Source organism: Ambystoma mexicanum, chromosome 3q (genome assembly GCF_040938575.1).
Source record: "Ambystoma mexicanum isolate Mex_15411 chromosome 3q, UKY_AmexF1_1, whole genome shotgun sequence".
NCBI lineage: Eukaryota > Metazoa > Chordata > Amphibia > Caudata > Ambystomatidae > Ambystoma > Ambystoma mexicanum.
In genome coordinates this window covers 2,922,653-2,930,650 of record NC_090926.1, presented here as the reverse complement: position 1 = coordinate 2,930,650, position 7,998 = coordinate 2,922,653, and the positions used below count along the sequence as shown (strand labels likewise).

At 46.5% G+C, this 7,998-nt stretch overlaps 1 protein-coding gene across 11 annotated transcripts in view; it reads left to right on the top strand.

Moving 5' to 3' along the window:
- Positions 1-914: 914 nt before the first annotated feature.
- Positions 915-7,998, top strand: part of SGSM3 (small G protein signaling modulator 3) — a 685,370-nt gene continuing 678,286 nt past the window's right edge. For 7 of the 11 annotated variants that reach the window (XM_069652912.1, XM_069652902.1, XM_069652903.1 and 4 more), the window contains exon 1: positions 915-1,027. The gene's annotated coding sequence lies outside the window, so the exon portion shown is untranslated. The remainder of the gene's footprint in view (positions 1,028-7,998) is intronic. The other 4 variants (XM_069652906.1, XM_069652905.1, XM_069652901.1 and 1 more) reach the window with 2 other exon arrangements.

The following is a 7,998-nucleotide window of genomic DNA, read 5'->3' as shown; positions in this document are numbered from 1 at the left end:
TAGACAATACTGTGAATGTTAGCATGCTAAAGGTCAGGTAACCCACTAACCAATGTAACCTCAAACTCTGCATACTTATCTCACTCAAAAACTCACACAACCATCTCTCGCACCACAAGCTGCAACAACACATAAGCCGGAGCAACAGCACACGCGGACACCGATCCAATACCCGCACCAAAGATCAGCATCTGGTGTATACCGAGTTGAAGCTGCCAACAGAACACCACTCCTCTCACTATCCTACTCCCTCTTCACCTTACTAACCCATCCCCACCTTATCATTTACAGATCTGCCAGAGCGCCTGGGGACCAATTCCGTTGGTGACGGTGCGTGGTACAGATACCTTTAACATTCTCATCCAGCCAAGAGCACACGGATTGCTGCTGCTCTTGCAGCAAGTTTCTTCCAGGTTCCCACTCAGAAAAATGACGAGGGACAAGACTAAGTCAGACGCTCGAGCCTCCAGGGTGTTGCAGAAACGTTCCCGGTATCCGGAAGAAAATGCCCACCCCAACAGCTGCAAGCCAAAAGCAGAGTCCGGTTGCACTTACACCAGCAGCCACAGCCTCCCCCTTCTCCTCTCGGCGCTCACAGAAATTACTCTGGAACCGCTCCATTGCTCCGGAAAAATCACAATGATGACGTAAAAAGTCACGTAAAGAAGAGTAGGCGGGCCGTTGCTATGGTCTGTTTCTGGATGGGAACTAGCAACTGCCTTAGCATACGCGGTTCTGTAGATTTTCTACGTCTGCGCAGGACGGAAGCACTGACGTCAAGTGCTTCTCTGGTTTACGAACGTCAAACGGAAGGCGCAATTCCTTTCCAAAATGGTCTCCAACGGAAAGCTTTATCGGTTGTCTATTTCTACTAGTGGGTTGTTTGTACGTAGACAAGATGGGAAACCACACCCCCCAGCATTCTTCCAGCTGCTGGACTCAGCGCATGCGTGGTGAGAAAACATCGCTGTCACAGGAACAGGTGCAACAGAAGCAGCTGTGAAGGGAGATACCTGGATTCAGGCAGGTGAGGGGTACGCAGTAGGGGAGAGGGGAAATGGGGCGCGGTACGTGGCAAAGGGGCAAGATGGAGAACTCATATACTGGTGGTGAATGACCGCAATGAGGATGTATTGGACATGATGATCGCGAGAGGGAGCATAGATAATCAGGTGATCATTGTGAGGTGATTCAAGAGCGTGGGTGGTGTAATAGGGAGGCGGAATAGTATTGGTAAGTGTGCCTAGGGGCGAGTAATGTGACGGGGCACATAAAGGGACATAGAACTGTAGCTTAAAAGGAGGGCATTAAGCTCGCATTAAGGCATGGCGGATAGGGAAGCAACATCTGGAGAAAAACATGGGGGGAGGGGGGTCATGAAAAAGAGAAATAGGGAGGGGAAAGGGCATATGCCAGCTTTGTAAGGAGCTCCGTTTAGCAGACTTGAGGACACGTCGGGGTGTAGGAAGTGGGCATTGTGGAGGTGGGAGGGGGTGGGGGGGCAAGGTGGGCCCAATAGAGTGGAGACAAAAGTTTGGACCATTGGTGCCCTAAAGGGTAGCACAGGAAGGGCGTGCACAGAGTGAGGGAGACGAGAGAAAGGAAATTGCACAAAAGGGGACAGATGAGAGATGAGGTCCACTGTGATGGCACAGAGGGGAGGGGTGCTCTGCGGGGCAATGGATGAAGTAGGGAAATGTTAGACTTAGTGAAAGAAGGATCCTGGAGCGGGAACGTAGTGATGCCGACAACCTTTGAAACATGTCCACATGGTTTTTTTAATAATGTAGAATGCTTTAAGAAATGACCAAAGTATTGTAAATGATCTGTCAAATTCTTGAATGCAAACTACATAAATCTTTCAGAAAGCAGTGGATTGTTTAACGAAATTGAAACAATGATATGGTGACTCGAGATTATACTTACAAAACATAGAATTATACCGGCAATGTGCCGAGTTATTTACACTTAGATTTCACCTAGTATGTTTAGCAGCCATGATTTTCATGTGCGACTGTGTGAGAACAGTATGCAACGATGCTTTAATGGGAGGGTGAAGAGAGTGCGTTTCCTGGGACCTTGTCAGCCGTCCCTACATGGCTGCTTTTATAAAAATGAGTCTGTGCCATTTTTTACAAAACATATATAACACGTGTCATGACATCGTATAGTGACTGACACGGCTCTGGATTTGCTTCCGTGCTGTTGTGCATATTCTGATCTAATCAATGTGTTTTGTTATGTATTTTGTGTTCACTATGCCACATATTATTTGTCTGCCCAGGAGTACAGCACAAATCGCGTAGCGTTGTCAGCTTTCTGTGGGTAATATTCTGTTTATGTTCTACAGTTGAAATGTATATTGATAAACGTGAGTACCACGATGCTTTAGAAGACACCTGTGTGATCAGCATTTTTCAGAGACTTCTGTGTTCATGTGCTAAATCGCTGTATCAAAATTCTGGCAGAGCAGACTTGGCTTTCCTCTTTCTTTTGATTGATGAACTTGAGTATTTATACTTTTGGTGATGGTAACACCTATTGTTATAGGTGCCGAGTGCATGGGGGGGGGGCAAAGAGGGAATTTACCCTCTTCACTCTTTAGCAACCGGTGCACGAACCTCATTTGGCCCCGTAGAGATGTTTATCTTTTTTGTTTTTGTTTCTGGGGGTTCATCCTAAGGAGTTAAAATACTACTGGCTTTAAAGTCATATACACAAACTCCATGTAATGCAGTGTTCTTGACACGTACAGGTAATCCGCGTACAAAATATTGAGTTGTTTGAATGTTGAGTGACGAACACAAACATGAAAACTGTAAAGATAGCATAGAATGTTAAGTCACTGTTGTTGAAATGTTATATGTTCAGTGATGCGTGTACATTGTTTGGCTTTTTCCGAATTGTTTCTAAAAAATATTCTATAGAACTGGGCAATAGGATAATGTTCGAACTCAAAACGCAAACGGCTAGCGTGGCCACTTTTTTGGCCAATGTGGGCCACTTTGATGTGTTACTTCACCATGTGGCTAGTAGTTTTGACCAGTGTTACTGAATAAGTATTCTTTAAAATGTGCATCAAATTTGATCAAAAAACGCCCCCTTGGGTACTACTGAAACAGTCTGTCACAAAAGGAATGAATTGCCATTTGCAACTGTGGGCCAAATTTTTATTGGTGCCCAAGACAATTTTATGCCCCAGTCCCGACCCTGATATAGAATGCACCATTTCAATCTGAGTAGGGGTGGGCCTCCCCCATTAGCTTGGTCCGTTGCTTATATTCAGGGTTGGGGAATTTGTGCTCCCAGAGTGAAAGTCTAAAGTTGGCATAGCATCTGTATGTTGCAGTTCTAGAGCTTGGGTCCACCAAAAGAAGCTTGTAAAATCTGGGCTGTCACTCCCAAGGAAGAGCACAAAGTGTTAGTCGATATGGATGATTACATAGCCACACTTTAGACTGTGGAACCAAAGTGGTGAGGCAGTGGTCCTGGGCAAACCATATTATCCCACTCTTTATAGTACTGTACTTTCTTCTGTGTGAAAAGGGGAGCCTGTTAATGATCCACTAATTCTAGGATGTGTAGTAAAAAAATTGTGTGTAAGATGGCAGCCAGTGTTTTCAGCTTCTTGCTTACAAACTGTTAGCTGGCGTATTTTAGCACAATGGCATCTCTTGGAATGGATTTATTTAAGTAATGACCATATGTTTAAACAAAAATGCTGCTTGTAATCCATTTTATAATCGAATACATCCTTTTTTCATGCAATGCTTGTAATCCATTATTTTTATTTTTTTATTTTATTCAGTGTTTCTTGGTTAGCCTTACGTGATAAGACATTTAACCATTTACATGTTATTTATCTTTACAACGCAAATTTGAAACTGACAAAAGGTACAAAACAATTTAGCCAATATATTGCATAATCCATTTTAAAATCGAATCTAGGTCGGTGTGCTTTTCATCTCGCATCAATTTTTGGTGCACCTCACTTGACTTTGGCTTGACATCTGGCATTCTTATTGTGTACTGCATTGTAGTCCTTTTGCACCTCACATTTTGCTTTGCATTGCAATTGTGACCTCCTTACCATCTATGAGTAAGTGCCCAGCACTGTGCAGTGCAGCCCCTCCCCCTTCTCCTTCTCACATCTATCCTCTGCCACTGAGATGGCTCTCACCATCTCTCCAATATTTTCTAATTAGTTCTCTATCCCCTATCCTCCCTCTCTCAAGAAATCGGGATGGAAAAAGCACAAAAAAGACATCCTGGTTGCAAGCCCTGGCCTTCCCATCGCAGACACCTATGTCAGTGCATCTTCCAGAGAGATCTTCACTGATATCCTCTTCTCTGTCCCCTCTCCTGACCTATGGACTCCTCATCTCATCTCTACTCTCTCGCCTTTCTCATCCTCTCCCATTAATGGTGGCATCAAGTGGGATGTCCTCTTGGCAGGCTTCTTCTCCTCAGGCTGCATCATTAATGTCTATCAGACTGGCACTGTTCTGGTTCAGGGTCCTCAGGCCAACCTCCTTCTCTTTGACCGGATCCTACCATCCCTTTTTAACTTTCTTCTCCTGCCTCTCCCCCTTCTTCCCCTTCTGTCCCTCCCCCTCTGACGGAAGTACCACACCCCTGTACTCCTCAGAAAACCTTCAAAGGCAGAGAAAGCCTTCACCTGGTGACTTTGAACGCCCGCTCAACTAACAAACACTCTCTGACATCTGTCTCCTTCTTGAAGACACTGATCTTGACATTCTTGCTCTTACTGAGACATGGTTCAAAACCAGCTCAGTCATTGCTTTTGACTCTCTCCTACCTGATGGCTTTAAGATCATTTCCAAGCCACACCCTCACCGTACTGGCGGTGGGGTTGCCTTAATCTTCTACCCTCTTCCATCTTAACAACTCAGTTCTACTCTTCCTTTGAAAGCCTGGTATGCAAGCTACTCATCTCTCCCTACTCCACCCTGACCATTGCTACAATTTACCGGCCTCCAGGTGCTACCTCCCTGTTCCTCTCCAAATGGGCTGATTTCTGTTATTCCTTACTTTCTACCTCCTCCAGCCTGCTCCTCGTGGGGGACTTTAACAGCCGATTGACTCTTCTGGCATTGCGTCCTCTTTTCATTGACCTCTGCACCTCCTTATCCCTCTACATTCTCCCTTCTGGTCCAACCCATTGTGCTGGACGCCCTCATCCACTCTGACCTCCCTCTCTCATCTCCCATGGCCCCCCATCTCTCTTAGTCAGACCACTCCCTTCTCTCCTCCCACCTGGGTCCCTATGGACCTGTGACCTCACCTCCAAAAGCCCTGCCAACCTTGTTCATGAACATCCGCACGATGAAACGAGTGTCAGCTGCTGCCTTCACTTCCACCTTTATCTTAGATTCTACCACCGACACTGCTCTCAGCAACTTCCACCTGTCCATCACCAACACCCTTGACATTCTTGCCCCTGTCATGAGGATCCGCTTGAAGCCCACCTCTAAGCGCGACACTTGGTACGATTCTGAACTTGCAGCCCTGAAACGAAGGTGCATAGCTGCGGGATGGAAGTGGCAAACTTCAGGCGCACCCTCTGACAAACTGGCCTGCCGCCTGCTCCAAAGGCAATACAGACTCGTTAGCGTGCCCAAAAAAGGATCCACATTCAGGCACGGGTATCTGGCGCATCAAACCACACGGCTGAACATTTTAAAATCTGCAGGGAACTAGCCAACCCTTCTGCAGTATCCTCCTCCCCTACTCCATCTCAGGCCCTCTGCAATGCACTCGCCACTCACTTCACCACCAAAACCCTGGACATCCTGAACAGCCTTGTTACACACTCTCCCATCCCATCCCTCACCCCTTTGCCTCCCTTGGCCTCTTCCCCCCCCCCCCCTCCTCCATCCTCATTCTCCTCCTTCGCCCTTGTCTCTCCTGATGAAGTCACCAGAGTTGTCGGCTCCATGAAGGTCTCTTCCAAACAGGATTCCCTTTGCTCTTCGAGAACCATCAAGGAAAACATTGGCTCTCTTGCCCCTGCACTTGCTGATCTCTGTAAACACTACTTTGCTACTGGTTCTTTCCCCTCCTCCCTCAAGCACTCCCTTGTGCGCCCCCTCCTTAAAAAAAAAAAGCAGATGACCCTACCTGTCCAGCCAACTACCACCCTATCTCCATCAGCAGAGCTGAGCAGAGGCGAGCAGTCTGGCAGTCAGGCAGCAAGGAGCAGGGGTAAGACGGACTATGAGACAGCCGACGGATGCCGTGGAGACTGTGACGGAGTCTGAGGTACGTGAACATGTACTGCAGCAGGGAAGCAGCGAAAGTTGTGAAGCGCCATTGCCCTTGAACACTATGTGTGCGAACGTAAGCCTAGAAGATCCCAATAATAGTCAGAAACTGAAAATTGTGCTCAGTAAAATAAAAAGTCCTCTCTCCAACAGGACAAGGGCTGTGATGACAATACGCTATTATTAGCATCACAGAGGGATCGAATTTTGCAATCGCTTCTGCTACCTCAACCACTGAATGTGGAGATGCGCATCTGGGCAAGCCTGGCATGCTACATAGACAGCCTGCAGTCTCTGACTCCAATATCAGCCCTTAACCATCTCCAACCTCCCAGGAAGGAGGGCTCAGATATGGGAATTCACACAAAGCCAGTGGGCTGCAACCGGATAGCATTAACCAACTCAAAGAGTGGCTTGTTAGAGAACGGGTTGGTACTTGCCGAAACGGCTGCTACCGTGGGAAATGTCACAAATACTACAAATACAAATGCTACAAACATTACCCCGCCCTTGAAGTCGACAAACGTGGATCTTCACAGCAAGGAAGCTATGACGGAACTTTGTGGAAGGGGCCCGGCAAATAACGTCAAACAGACATTAGTAAAGCAACACTGGGTGAAGAACCAGACGTCACTGACTTGGAAGCTAACCCTTCAGAATGGTATGGGGGTACATCTATTACAAAATGGAGTACCTCAGTAGGGAATATGTCAGACAATGCTCTCATGTCCAACTTCAAGCAAAAAGGCAGTAATCAGAAAAAGCTTTTTACAAGAGGCACCTAAAACCGAGATGGTGCAAGCAAACGTGAATCCTTTAGAGCGCAAACTGAACTAAACATCTGGAGACCAAGAGGCCTAAAACCGCATGAAGACCTGAACAGTTTGTGCTTTTTTATTGTGACACTAAACAGGATAGGGGTGGACCTGTGTCACGTGTTGCAATGACTAAGTATGATAAGGGGCCCTTGGTGACTGAAATTTAAGATCAACTTCTACTGGAGACATCCTTGGAGGTAGAATCAGTAGAAGATTAACTGTGGAGGCTACCTGTGGAGGCGACCCGTGAAAGAACTGAGAACTGTCTGGCCCACAGAGGAAGATTGGGGGGAGTGATTACCCACCTAATGCCAAGGATCGATTCACCGCAATGGATGGGGGGGTGCTAATGAAGGGATACTTGGGTGGACCGGAACAACAGAATCAGATCAGCTATTGATGACCTTACCACACCCGAACGACCAAGAAAGCCCCTCACTGAGAGGAAGTGTGAACCTCATGGAAGATCTAGAGGAACCCGATGTGGCCAAAATTGAGACTGTTACAATAACAACACAAACGGATCAACCAGCCCCTCCAAAGGATCAGATGGGAGGCCCTCAAGGAATGACGAGAGAGCTTGATTTTTTTTTTTTAGCAATCTCAACTTTAACAGCAATAATGGGCCAGGTTATGAAGCTATCTGAGAAAATGGGAGATCAATTAAAAGACCAAATGACAATATTGGTGATGCTCCATTCAAAGGTGGCATATGTTGAAGGATTTGTCACAGGAATCCAAAGTAACCTGGAAAATAGTTCAGCACGAATCTCGAGTCTTCTTCACACCACCCTAGATCCCATCAGTAAGGAGAAAGAAGTAAGAGGAATGTCTAGAGGTTTTGAACCGAGGGAGATGTGAATTCCAGAAGAAGTGACCAGTAAACAGTTCACATC